This window comes from Tupaia chinensis, unplaced genomic scaffold, assembly GCF_000334495.1.
Source record: "Tupaia chinensis unplaced genomic scaffold, TupChi_1.0 Scaffold000154_1, whole genome shotgun sequence".
Taxonomy (NCBI): Eukaryota; Metazoa; Chordata; class Mammalia; order Scandentia; family Tupaiidae; genus Tupaia; species Tupaia belangeri.
In genome coordinates, this window is record NW_006159625.1 from 4006341 (window position 1) to 4020358 (window position 14018).

The window sequence follows — 14018 nt, forward strand, 5'->3', positions numbered from 1 at the left end:
ATGGCTGAGAATTTAAAAGAAACGTTGGGGTAATTCATAACAGTATCTACCTATACTGGTTGTTAAAAAAGAAATGGACAACCTGGTAAAACTTTAAAGCCCTACATTCTTATTCATTATTATCTATATACTGGGTTGTTGGAAAAGTCATAATATATTCTTTTATCTATGTGAAAATGTGTCATTACTTTTCCGACAACGCAACATATAGATATTAGAGATCAAATTTTTGAAAAGAGCATGAGACTTGGCATCTAGCTACTGCCCCCAAATGTGAGACTAGGAGAAAGCTGCTTAGAGTTGAGCTTGGAGCCTTGTTTTTCTCATCTAGAAAGTGGAACTACTTATCACTTTATTTTGATGTATAGCTGAGAGAGTTGTGAAACACTTTGAAATGTGTGAAGCATAATGTAGATGTTGATCTTTGTTGGGCGATCTGTGCACCATGATCCAGTGGACACAATGTCAATAGAATACACACTATTTCCCTAGAAGTGACAGTACAGAGCCTGGCAGTTGGTGTGGTGGTTAAGGTGCTGGAATCCCACATGGCCAACCGCAGTTTGAGTCTGGAAACTGGCAACTTGCAACTTGCTATCTCGCTTTTCTTTTCTCTCTCTCTCTGTCTCTCTCTAGTCAAATTAAAACAGTAATAAAATAATAATAAGTAAAGTTAAATAAGATAAATCTTAAAAAAAAAAGAGGTGATGGGGCTGGCAGGTGGTGTGGTGATTAAGGGCACTGGACTCCCACATGGCTGACCGTGGTTCGAGTCCTGGACCTGGCGGCTTGCTTTCTCACTTTCTTTCTCTCTCTCTCACTCTGTCCCTCTGTGATCAAATTAAGAAATGTAAATAAATAAATAAAGTTAGATAAAATATTTTTTTTAAAAAAAGAGATGATAATACATTGGAAAAGATATATTTCCTTTTTTTTTTCTTGAGAGAGAGGTTTTTGCTATGGGGCATGTGAGCTCACTGGAAACACAGAGACAGAAAGACAGAAAGTGAGAAATCATATGCTGGGGGGATGGCCATGCCACAGTCCCTTCCCTTCCAATCTCCTCTCAGGATTTTAGACACACACGCACACGAGACCAGCATGAGTTTTAAGTTGCTGGATCCGGAACTCAAAACAGGGTTGAAGACGTGCAGTCCAGTGATGTAACCATTACGCCATCCACTGGTCCCAAAAAAGATTTATTTCCTATAAAGTGTCTTCATTTGGAGTTAGAGCATATGGTTGTTGAAGTAGTGGACCACTCAAGGGTGGATGTCATCATCTGGCGGCCAGAGAAGAAAGTTCCAGCCACTGAGACTGACAGAATTAAATCTGTGCAGGGACTGGGAGGGGGAAAAACGATCTGGTTAAAGCGCTGGACTCCTACATTGCTGGCCACGGTTCCAGTTCCAGACCAAGCAGCTTGCTTTCTCACTTTCTCTCCCTCTCTCTCTGGCCAAATTTTAAAATAATAATAATGATGATGAATAAAATTAAATAGAATAATTCTTTAAAAGAAAACAGAATTAAATTGGTGCATGCATCCTACTTGTAAGTATAAGGAAACCACTCTCCCAAACAGCTCTTTCCATGACTTTTTTTTTTTTTTTTTTTTAGTTTTTGCTAGAAGGCATTTGTGTTCACTAGAAAGAGACAGAAAGTGAGGGATCATCCCCCAGGGGAGGCAACCATGTCACAATCTCTTCTCCTCCATTCTTCTCTCAGGGTTTTAGGTATGCATGCACATGTGCCCTATGTGTTTTTCAAGCTGCTGAGTCTGGTACTCGAACTACAACCATACAGGATCCAGCCACCTTAACCACCACACCACAGGCTGCCCCTTTACTTTTTTTTTCTTAAAGAACTATTTATTTTATTTAATTTATTATTATTATTATTATTTTATTTGTCATAGGGCACATGCATTCACCAGAGAAAGACAGGGAAGAAAGGAAAGTGAGAAAGCAAGCTACCAGGTCTGGGACTCCAACATTGGGCATTTGGGAACTCAGCACCTTAACCACTATGCCACCTACCGGTCCCCTTCCATGTTTTTTTTTTTTTTTTAATATTTATTTTATTTTATTATTATTTTTAAATTTACTATAGGGCACATGCACTCTACAGAGAGAGAGAAGGAAAGTGAGAAAGCAAGGTGCCAGATCTGGGACATAAATTGTGGTTGGCCATCTGGGAGTTCAGTGCCTTAACCACAGCATCACCTGCTACTTTCCTCCCTCCATGATTTTTTTTTTCAGAAACTTAAAAAAATTTTATTTATTTAATTTTATTTATAATAATAATCATTATTTAATTTGATGAGAGAAGGAGAGAGAGAGAGAAAGTGAGAGAACAAGCTGCTAGGTATGAGACTTGACCCGTGGTCAGCCACGTGGAAGTCCAGCACCTTAACCAACACGCCACCTGCCGGTCCCCCTCCCTCCATGACTTTTAACAGAGAATAGAATCTGGAAATTTTCATTCCCCAGGGGGTTTAATGTAACAACACTGGACCGAGAATCATAAGCTGGTTTCAAGGCTCGACTGTACTCTCTGATGGTGTGATTACAAACAAGTCATCTATCAGTGCTTAGCTGGGAACAGAAATAACGAAATCTACTCTACAGGACTTTTCAGGAGGCTACAATAAGTTAGTACATGTAATGTCATTTTGTAGACTGCAAAGCACTACACGAATATGAGTATTAGTATTCTTCCCAGATGCTGAGGGGGGATGTTACTGAGCATACTGAGATGTTACAGATTTACCTCACACAGAAATAGCAGAAGCAGGGAGAAAAGGAAGAAAAGGTCCTGATAATTCACAGACTGGAATAACCAGCCCTGAATCCTATGGGTCAGGCTGGTCCAATGTATGGTTCTGGTGGCAACTTCAGTGTCTGGAAAACGAAGTCTCCAAGGAAAAGCTGAAAAGGCATTATTTACTCTACAGAAAAGATAGATGAGAGGGAAATTAATGATTTCCAAGAACATACAAAGTGACTGTGGAAATCTAGCAAGCAGATTTTCTCTGCCGTTTCTGCAGAGAACAGGTCTTACAGTGGCTGGCTGAGAGTCTATTTGGGCCAGAAGGATAAGAGATTTCTGTCCCATAGAGCAATGAGGCAGGCCAGTGGAGCTGCCGTGACTGGTTATGTACTCAGTGAGCTGGCCCCTTGTAGAGTTTGCCTGGGAGAGGAGACACCATTGTGGAGCTTAGTTATGCTGCATAAGTGCAGGCTCACTCCTAATAGTGAAAGTTTCATCTTTGCAAGATGGAACTTAAAGGTGTCAGGAGGACAAGAAATTTACTTTGGCAGGTAGCTCACTGCAGACCTAATCTATACTTCAATCCCTCAGTTAATTACTCGAACAATTTTCTACAATCTTACAAGATCTAAATATAAAACAAAATGCTGAGCTCATCTTCATTCATTCGTTCATTTTTTTTTTATCTATTGATCTGGTACTAATGATAATCACACACTGGCAGAAAAAAACAGAATGGATGGGGTCAGCGATAGTGTGGTGGTTAAGGCACTGGACTCCCACATGGCCAACTCTGGTTCAAGGCCTAGACCCTGTGGCTTGAAAATCATGCTGGACACATTTGCGTGCATGCCCAAAATCCCAAGAGGAGAGTGGAGGAGAAGGGATTGCAGCAGGGCCATCCCTGCTTGGAATGATTTCCCACTTTTCCTCTCTTTGCCTCTCTCTGGTGAGTGTAAGAGCCCTATGCCTATATAAAATAATAATAATAAAGAAACAAACAAAAAATAAGAATGGATATGACTTAGTCCTTTCCATAAGGAAGCACATCAAGCAAAGAAGGGTGTGAAGCCTGTGGTACAAGCAGAGGAAAAGAAGAGTAGCCTCTGTGGTTCGGGAGAGACAGCCACGTCTCCTGACTGGAGATGAGAGGTCAACATTGAAGAGGAAGTGGCATCTGGTCAGGGCCTGAGGATGGGCAGCTGCTGGCAAGGAAGTAATGGGAGAAAGGGTGTTTGGGGCGGTGGGGATAGCATGAATCTTTGTGTGTCAGTATTTAATATTTTACTCTTTTTTTAAGTTTTAAAAATTTATTTTAGTCAGGATAAAGAGTATGTGCATGAGAAAGACAGAAAGTAGTGTCAGGCCAGCAAGTGGCATAGTGTTTAAGGTGCTGGATCCCACATGGTTGACTTTGCAATTCGAGTCCCAGATCCTGCGGCTTAAAAATCATGCCTGGTATATGTGCGTGCATGCTCAATATCCCGAGGCAACTAGAGAAGAAGGGATTGTGGCATGGCCATACTTCCTGGGGGACAATTTCTCACTTTCCTTCTCTCTCTGGAAGTCCACACACCAAGTGGCCAAAAAAAAAAAAAAAGGAAGCAGAAAAGAAAAAGAAGCACCTTTAATGGGGTCTCCTCACACCAAGTCCCTCTTTTCTAGCCCTCCAGTGCCTCAGGATCCTGGCATACACACATGCACACACAGACTGTGTTCAGGCTGACCTGGGAATCCCAACCACTGGTTGGCCATGTGACTTCAGCACTGTAGTTCAGTTTGCTGCCAACTGTGCACCAAGCTAGGCCTTATTCATGGTTTTAATTGTTTTTAATCGAAGTATAGGCTTTTAATCAGAGTTGTGCATTACACTGGTGTCATGGCCTATGTGACTGCTAGCACGGTGTTGCAGTCTATCTATGAATGAATGCCCCATTCCACCCCCTTCTTTCCACTTCTCATCCACAGTCTTTCCTCAGAGATCTTGCTTCATTCAAACTCTTTCTGTAGGCTTTTACCGCTCATTCTCACGTTCAAATCAAATCCATTCTATGAGGACAACTTAACTTTTATCATGAGGAGAAATAACTCAATTTCTTCCTAACTCCTGTTCATAAAAATAAACCACAGGGGATCAGCAGGTGGCATAGTAGTTGTGGTGTTGGACTCCCACAGGGTTGACCTTCGTTCAAGTCCCAGATCTAGTGGCGTGAAACTTATGGCAGGCAAGTGTGTGTGTGCCCCAAATTTTGAGAGGACAATGGAGAAGGGATTGTGGTGTGGCTATCCCCTCTGGGGTGTGATTTCTCACTTTCTTTGCCTCTCTCTGTTTCTCTTCAGCGAGAGAATGCACCCTATGGCAAAAACCTTAAAACAAATGAACAAAAGACAATAACAAAAAACTAAACCATATACAATTGTTCTTTCTGTAGATAAAACAGGGCCAAATATTGACTGTTTTACATGATTTAGCCTAACATACTCTTTTCTATTGATTTGACACCCATTTGGTTTCACACTGCAATACTTTCTATTATTAAAATGTATGGGACCAGCAGGTGGTATAGTGTTTAAGGGTCTGGACTCCCACATGGTCAACCATGGTTCAACTTCTATACCTGGTGGCTTGAAAATCATGCCAGGAGTGTGTGCACATATGCCCCAATTCTGAGAGAATAGAAAAAGGATTGTGGCATGGCCACTCCACTGGGCGGGAGAGGTGATTTCTCACTTTCTATCACTATGTCTCTCTGGTGATCGCATGAACCCTATAACAATAATCTCGAAGAAAAAAAATTATATTACCGATGTTTCTCAATTTATGATGGGGTTAGGTCCTAATAAACTCATCAGAAGTTGAAAATATCACAAGTTAAAGATGCACCAAATACTGGGGCCAGTAGGTGGTGTGGTGGTTAAGGCACTAGACTCCCATATGGCTGACTACAATTCAAGTCCCAGACTTAGATGCTTGAAAATCACACCAGAAAGTATGTGCACACATGCCCAAAATCCCAAGAGGAGAATGGAGGAGAAAGGATTGCAATGTGACCATCATCCCTGAGGAGTGATTTCTCACTTTCTCTTTCTCTGTCTCCTCTGGTGAGCATACACACCCCCTATAGGGGAAAAAACTATTTAAAAAATGTACAACTATACCTAACCTACCAAGCATCATATCGTAGCCTAATCTACCTTAAATATACTCACAACACTTAATATTAGCCTGCAACTATACAAAGTCATCTAACACATAGCCTGTTGTATAATAAAGTATCTCATGTAATTTATTGAATATCATACTGAAAATGGAAAACAGAATGATATTGTATTATATATTCCTAGTCCATAAAGAGACAATTCAAAAATTAAAATATGTATAGTTTCTCTTGAATGCATAACACTTGCATAGCCACCATGAAGTTGAAAAATTATGTTGAACCATCATAAGTCAGGAACCATTTGTACTTGTTCTCTTCCTCCCTTTCTTGGCTTTTTCCGTGCTTCCCACTCTCACCCTCTACCAGTGTAAGCCCCATGAGAGTAAGAACTGTGCTGTCATGATTGATTCATTTTAAAATTTTTGCTATAGGGTGCATGCACTTGCTAGAGACAGAGAGAGATGGCCAGGGTCGGGGGCGGGGGTGTCTTTGGGGAAGGGAGGGGCAAAGCACCTCCCAGAGGGGATGACAATGCTGTAATCCCTTCTCCTCCATTGTCCTCTTGGGATTTCGGGCACTCATGCACACGTGTGTGTGTGGAGGGGGTTCAAGCCACTGGGTCTCAGATTCAAGTCGGGCAGTTGGACATGTGGAATCTCGCTCCTTAACTTCCACATCATCTGTTGCCTCTAGTATGCTGTCTTTTTATTTGCTATATCCCTAGCTTCTACATACTGCATGATACAACATAGGCACTCAAAATTTATTTAATACATGAATGAACACTTTGTCTTGCGCATTAAATGGATATGGTCTAGTTGTGGGTGTGTCTCTTTCAGTCTCACTTTTCTCAGCTCTAAAGGCCAACTTGTGGGCTGTAGGTGGCGGGGAGCTTAAGGTAGCTGGATCCCACATGGCTGGCTGCACGACTCGAGTCTCAGCCCTGGTGAAAATCACACTGGGGGCCTTGTACCACAATCTTTTCTCCTTCACTCTCTACTTTCCACCTGGGATTTTGGGCATGCATGACCACACATCCTGTGTGGTTTTCTTCATTTTTCAAGCAGCCGGGTCCAGGATCTAGAACCGTATACTTGGCCACATGCGATCAAATGCCTTAACCACCATGCCACCCGCTGGCACTAAAATTTCACTTTTAAATTATTTTGGTATAGAGAAACAAGTTTTGTTCAATGCTAACCTTATTGCTGGCTATTTTGTAAACTCACTTACTAAGACTAATTGTTATATATTAAAATACATTCATGGGCCAGCTAGTGTGGTGGTTAAGGTGGCTAGAGCCCACTTGGCCTGTTGTGGGTCTTTACAAGTTCCTGGACCAAGCAGCATGTAAAACATGCTGGACATGAGTGCATGCATGTCCAAAATCCCAAGGGGAAAATGGAGAGGGGATTTCAGTGTGGACATCGTCTCTGGGGGATTCTCTCTCCTCACCTCCTCCACTCCGGGGAATGTGTTTGTCCGATAACAAATTTTAAAAATAAATAAATAAATAAAAATAAAATGGATCCTACAGGCTGACTGTGCTTGGTTTGAGTCCAGTACCCAGCAGCTTGAAAAACATGCTGGGAGCATGTGAGTGCATGCCCAAAATCCCAAAAGAAAAAAGGTGGCATGACCATCCCACACCTAGGGCGTTTTCTCACTTTCTCTCTGTCTCTCTCTGGTGAGTGCACATAGACTCTAACAAAATAAGAAATGTTGGTGTTGGCAGGTGGTGTGGTGGTTGAGGCACTGGATTCTCATATGGCTGACTGCGGTTCAAGTCCTGGACCTGGCACCTTGCTTTTCCACTTTCCTTTCTCTCTCTTTCTGTGTCTCTCTCTGGTCAAATTGAAAAATCATGATAATGAATAAAATTAAATAATTCTTTTTTTAAAATTATTTATTTGTTATTATTATTATTTTTAATTTGATCAGAGAGACACAGAAAGAGAGAGAAAGAGAAAATGTGAAAGCAAGCTGCCAAGTCCAGGACTCGAACTGTGGTCAGGCATGTGGGAGTCCAGCACTTTAACCATTGTGCAACCTGGTGGCCTTAAAATTAAATAAATATTTTTTAAAAATTATTTTATGTAATTTTATTTATGTATTTATTTCAGTTTGACCAGAGAATGACAGAACAAGAGAGCAAGAGAGAGAGAGAAAGTGAGAAAGCAAGCCTTCAGGTCTGGGACTCAAACTGCAATTGGCCATGTGGGAGTCCAGTGCCTTTAACCACCATGCTCCTGCCAGCCCCAAATAATTCTTTCTTTTTTAAAAATGTTATTTAAAAATATATCCTGTGAGAATACTAAGGTTTTTATTTCTTCCTTTCTAAAAAATATGTATTTTTCAATGTGGGATAAATAGTTTTTATTGGGATGAGACCAGGAGTCTTGAAGATCTGTTTGTTGGTTTTCTTCTCCATGTACTCTTTGGCCTATTTGAACTAATTTGGCCTATTTGAACTAATTCTTCTTTCTGTAGTAAATCTTGACCTGTTCTTCCTCTTCTCCAGATGGCTCTCCTTCTAGCCAACCTCATAAGCCAGGTGTGAATTTATGTCAAGGCTTCAGACACACAATTTTTTAAAAAAACAAACTATTTATTTAATTTTATTATTATTATTATCATCATTTAATTTGCTATATGGCTCACAAGAGACAGAGAAAGTAAGAAAGCAAGCTGCCAGGTCAGGGACCTGAACCTGTGATCAGCCATGTGAGAATCCAATGCCTTAACCATCATACTACCTGCTGGCCCCAAGCCGCACAGATTTGAGCAGAAATCATCATCTGCTTCTTTTGTCAAATCCGGCGCTCTGAAGTGGCCTGATCACAGCCACATTGGATCTGTGGAGTGCCATACCTTGTGTGCATATCTACCTGAGGATGAGCCTGGGGACCAGGAAGTGGTAGGGGTCATGGGATTGGTAGGTGTCCTTGCTCTTGTGGAAGGTCAAGGCCTGGTACTTCAACTTGATTCCATAGAAGTTACCAGAAAGGCTAATGTTCTCACAACCTATTACCATCACCTTTAAGCCCAACAGTACCTGCTTGGCCACTCTGGCCTCTAGAATTTTAGAAGATGTTTTTTCCCCTCTACTTATATGATTGAATGATTTTTCTCCTTTGTTAATACGGTGAATTATATTGGTTAATTTATCATATGCAATATTGAATTTGTTTTGCTTAAATACTTACAATTTTTTACATTTATGTTCATGTAAGTTTCCTTTTTCCTAATATCTCTGTCAGACACTGATAGCTAAGTCATACTGGTGTCATGAAATGAGCTGTGTGGTATTTACTTTCTTTTTTTGTTCTCTTCTGTTTGTTTGTGAGATGGATCTATCTTAACTGGTAGAATTCAGTAGTGATGTTATCTCTTTCTGTTATTTTATTTGTAGAAAGTTTAAATTAGTATTTGACTTTCCAAGTTTCTATTTCTTTGTTAGTTTGTTCTGTGGTATTTTTGTCTCTATGTTAAGCCTCATTGTTTTATTCAGTCAACATTTACTTATCTACATATTTCTACCTTTTATTCTTCTTCATTCTTTTTTAAAAAGAATTATTTTCTTTTATCTTATTATTATTTTTTAATTTGACCAGGGAGAGACAGAGAGAGGGAAAGTGAAAAAGCAAGCTGCCAGGTCTATCCACGAACCATAGTCGGCCAAGTGGGAGTCCAATGCCTTACCCACTACGCAACCTGCCAGTCCCCTTCTTTTTTATTTTTATTTTTTGGAGAGGTTTTCGCTATAGGGCGCGTGCGCTCGCCAGACAGACAGAGAGAGACATAGAGACAAAAAGCGAGAAATCACCCTCCAGGGGGGATGGTCACGCCACAATCCCTTCTCCTCCATTCTCCTCTTGGGATCTTGGGCATGCATGCACACGCGCCTAGTGTGAGTTTTAAGTTACCGGGCCTGGGACCCAAACCGCAGTTGACTATGTGGGAGTACAACGACATAGCCATTACGTTAACTGCTGGTTCCCCTAGTCCCCTTCTTTATCCTTTATATTTCTCTGAGCTTATACTGAAGAAGTAGTTTCCTTTTGCCTGAAGAATATACTCCATTATTTTTTTTAGTATGGGTCAGCTGCTAAACCAATTTTCACATTTTCTTTTTCTTTTTTTCTGGTCTTTATCTTATTTTCATTCTTGAAGTTCTCTCTTTCATCCTTTCTTTTTTTTTTTTTTTTAAAAGGTTTTTGCCAGTGAGAGACAGAGGTGGGGAGGAGTGAGAAATCACCTTCCATAGCAGATGGCCACTTTGCAATCATTTCCCTTCTATTCTCTACCTGGGATTTTTGGGCATGCACATGCCCCTGGTGTGATTTACAAACTGCTGGATCTGGGACTTGAACCATGGTCAGCCAAGTGGGAATCTAGAGCCTTAACTACCGTATCACCTGCTGGCCCCTTGAAATTCTTTTACTTATTAATTTTTAACACAAACCAACAGAGTATAGTTTATATACATTCTTGAATTGTTGAGACTATTATTTGGCTCTAGGAGTGTGATGGACTCATGAGTGGGAAAGGCCTGAAGTATCAGGGAGTTAGTTAATCCAGGAGTAACCCTCAACTATGGGGAGAGAAAGTTGATGGATAAATAATCCCAGATTCTTCCTGCCTCAGTAGGTTAATTCTGAGTGTGCCCCATAGGATCTCAGAAGGTCTCCAGTAGGAATGAGTTCTAGTTGCCCATGTTGGTAAAACACTTCTTAATGCATGTTTTATAGGGGTTTCCTCTCTTCCTTTAGTTTTCCACTCTTACACAGTGCTTGCAATTACTTTTAAGGTTTTTGCCATAGGGCACATAAGCTTCAGAGACAGAATTAGGGAAAGTGAGAAATCACTCTGCAGGAGGGGTGACCATGTTGCAATTCCTTCTCCTCCAGTCTTCTCTCAGGCTTTTGGGCACACATGCACATGTACCTGGAACAATTTTCAGGTTGCTGGGTCCAGGACTCCAACTGTGGTCGACCCTGTAGCAGTCCAGTGCTTTAACCACTACACAAATTGTTGGCAATTACTTTTAAATAAACTACTTCTAACTAAACATTTGTCTCAGGGTCTACTTTTGGGGCTAGCAAATCTAATATTTGGTTTATTTCAGGGATGTTGTCCTTCAAGTTTCAACGCAAACTCAGAGGGATTCATTAGCAACCCTCCACCCCTCATTTGGAAGAGCCTCAACATCAGCTCCTGTTGTCTTGGCCCCAGGTGCCTGTCAGCCTCTTGATGTCTCAGTTTGCTTTTTCTGGGAGAATTGTCATTCATTCTAAGATAAAAGGTGGCTCCAAACACAGAACTCACTTCCCTGGTCTCATTCAGCCCTTAGACCCTGGTCTGGTCACTAATTATTTTTTGTTAGTTTTCTCATAGCTTTTTTTTTTTTTTTTTTTAAGCTAGAGGGAACATGCCCTCCCTGGCATGAAAAGGAAAATAGGAAATCACCCCCAGAGGGATGGGACAGGAAGGCCACTCCACAACCCCTTCTCCATTCCCCTCCTAGGATTTTGATTACACAGTCACATGTACCAGTGTGATTTTTCACCAGGTCCGGACTACAACCTCAGCAAACCATGTGGGAGTCTAGTGCCTTAACCACTACGCCACCTGCTGGCCCCAGTTTCCTTGTATCTTTAAGCATATTTAAAGCAATATTTTGCTAATTTTTCTGGTTGCCCTCAAAGGTAGAATTAGTCCAAATTATTAGAAAGGAAGACTCTTCAGCTATCTTTTCTAGGCTCTTATTGCACTTTGACTCTTCAGAGAGCTTCTGCTTAAACACTGCTTATCTCCATTCTCCTATCTATTTTTCCTCCCCCATTACTGTGATGGGCTTTCACAACTCCCATGTCGTTACTTACTCTCCCCCCCACACACGCCCAACCCCGTTCAAAGTGTAACCTGCCAAAGAGTCAGAGCTCTAAGAGAGGAAAATTCTCCCTAAGTACCATCTGGTACAACAGAAAAGGAGCAATGTCAAGAACACTGTCAGGCAGACCACATAGGAAATTTGGACAGGCAGCTAGAGGGATGACGACAGTCTTCAACCAGGAGATAAAAGTCTGAGTTCTAAGAAACTAGTATGAGTAAATCAAGTTGGAAGCAAGATGAAAACATAATGAAAAGATGAGGGAAGCTAGATTCATGAGGCAAGGTATGGGCATGCTATGGCCTTTTCGGAGGCAAATCTAAAAGGACCAGGCTTAAGTCAGATACTCTATTTGCTTGGGACATTCTTGAAAGCTCAGCTTAACTGACCTCTTAATTCTCTTGGCTAGAATCACTTCCTCCTTAAATTCCACAGCACTCTTACTGCATTTATCATATTATATGTTTCCTATTGGCTTTGAATAGTCTGTTCCTTCTAAATTATTAAGTACTAGGTGGCAGCTGTAGTATGATGGAAAGAACAATGGAATCAGAGTCAGAAGACCTGGGTTTAAGTCTCAGCTTCAGCACTCGCCTAAGCCCTTTGAGGCCCCATGTCCTCGTCTATACAGTGGATAGCATTATTTGCCTCATCGCATGACTCAAGCATTAAAAGATTACAAGTGTATAAAGGGACTCATGCTGAACATTTAAAAGCTACCGCTTGCTCAGCCTAGTGCATGAACTGCTCTAGGTGCTTGACAAACATGATCTTATTTAGATGTCACTACAACACTGTGTAAATCTACTATTGTGGAATATTTAATAAGTGAGAAAACCCCCATTATGATAGGTCAAATAATCTAATCAAGTCACACGAACAGGACTCAAGTCCAGGTCTGCCAGGCTGTAAAACTAGCAGCATCCATTGGTCTACCCTGCTTCCCCAGGGCTCACGTGAACTTCTAATAGTGGCCTTGAAATTACTTTTTAGTATAAACTAATCTAGGCTCGTGTTGGAGTTGGTGACCTACAAAAGTGTTCTATTATCTGTCTCAAGGGGTACCTAGTCTATCCTGATTTAAAAATAAGTTTCCATATATTTTGCTCAAAAGAACTCCTTAAGCAAAAAGTGGGTGCAATGCATCAACAGAGGAAAAGTGATACTCTTCCTTGACAAAGTTTTACACAACCTCTGCTTAAATAAGCGCCCATGCAGACTGCAGAAGAGGTTTCACGTTTTCAGTTTTTGCATTGAAAGAGGTAGCAAGTACTTACGCCATTTTATATGAGGGACTGGAACATTAGATTTTAGTACTTGGTACATAGTGGGGAAGGTCCTGGAACCAATCTCGTGCAGATACGGAGGGATGACTATACTCGATTTTTGAAGAAATGACAGAAACTTTTGCAAAGAAAGCTATGAACTGGTTCCTAAAAAAAAAAAATAAATAAAATTAAAAAATTTGCATGATCCCACGAATCATGTTGAAGAATTCCCATGTAGAATAGGTATATCGTCTTTCATTTAAAATGAATATAGAATCGCAAATCACTTAAAACAGTACATTAGTGGAAATTTCCACATTTTGTCTTTATGTCGCGTATGTGGTGGGAGATCAGAGGGGCTCGAGTGATAAAAGAAGTTGCTATGTCAGCTCCATGAGCCTAAGATCATCTTCTGGAAAGGCCCTTATATAACTACCTTAGTTCCTCAATAAAAGGCTGTGCATTTCTTGCCCCTTAACTGATTTGACACTTTCACTTTAAATACAACTGCGGATTAAGCACGAGAAGAAAACACCAAAAAAAAAAAAAAATCCCTAGGGGTCCGCAAAATAATTAGGGCGGCCCGAGGGAAATCAGAGCGAGGGAACGCCAGAGCCCCTCTCCCTCCCACCTTCTCGGGTCTACACTCGCACCCTCCCAGCTCAGTCCCTCCCAGCCCAGGCGGGCTCGCCTCTCCGCCTCCGCCTTCTCTAACACGTGCTCTCCGGAACACTCACTCCGGAGATACCCCACCCCCGGGGGGCTGGGCTCGAGGGGCGAACGGACCAATCGTCACGCGCTTTACAGCGCCGTGGCCCGACAACGTTGAACCGCCCAATCGAATGGGCCTGGCCGCCCGTTTCCCGGAGCCCCGCCCCCTCGCGGCCGTGCCCCCGCCCGCCGGTCTCCTCCCTCCTTCTCCTACTC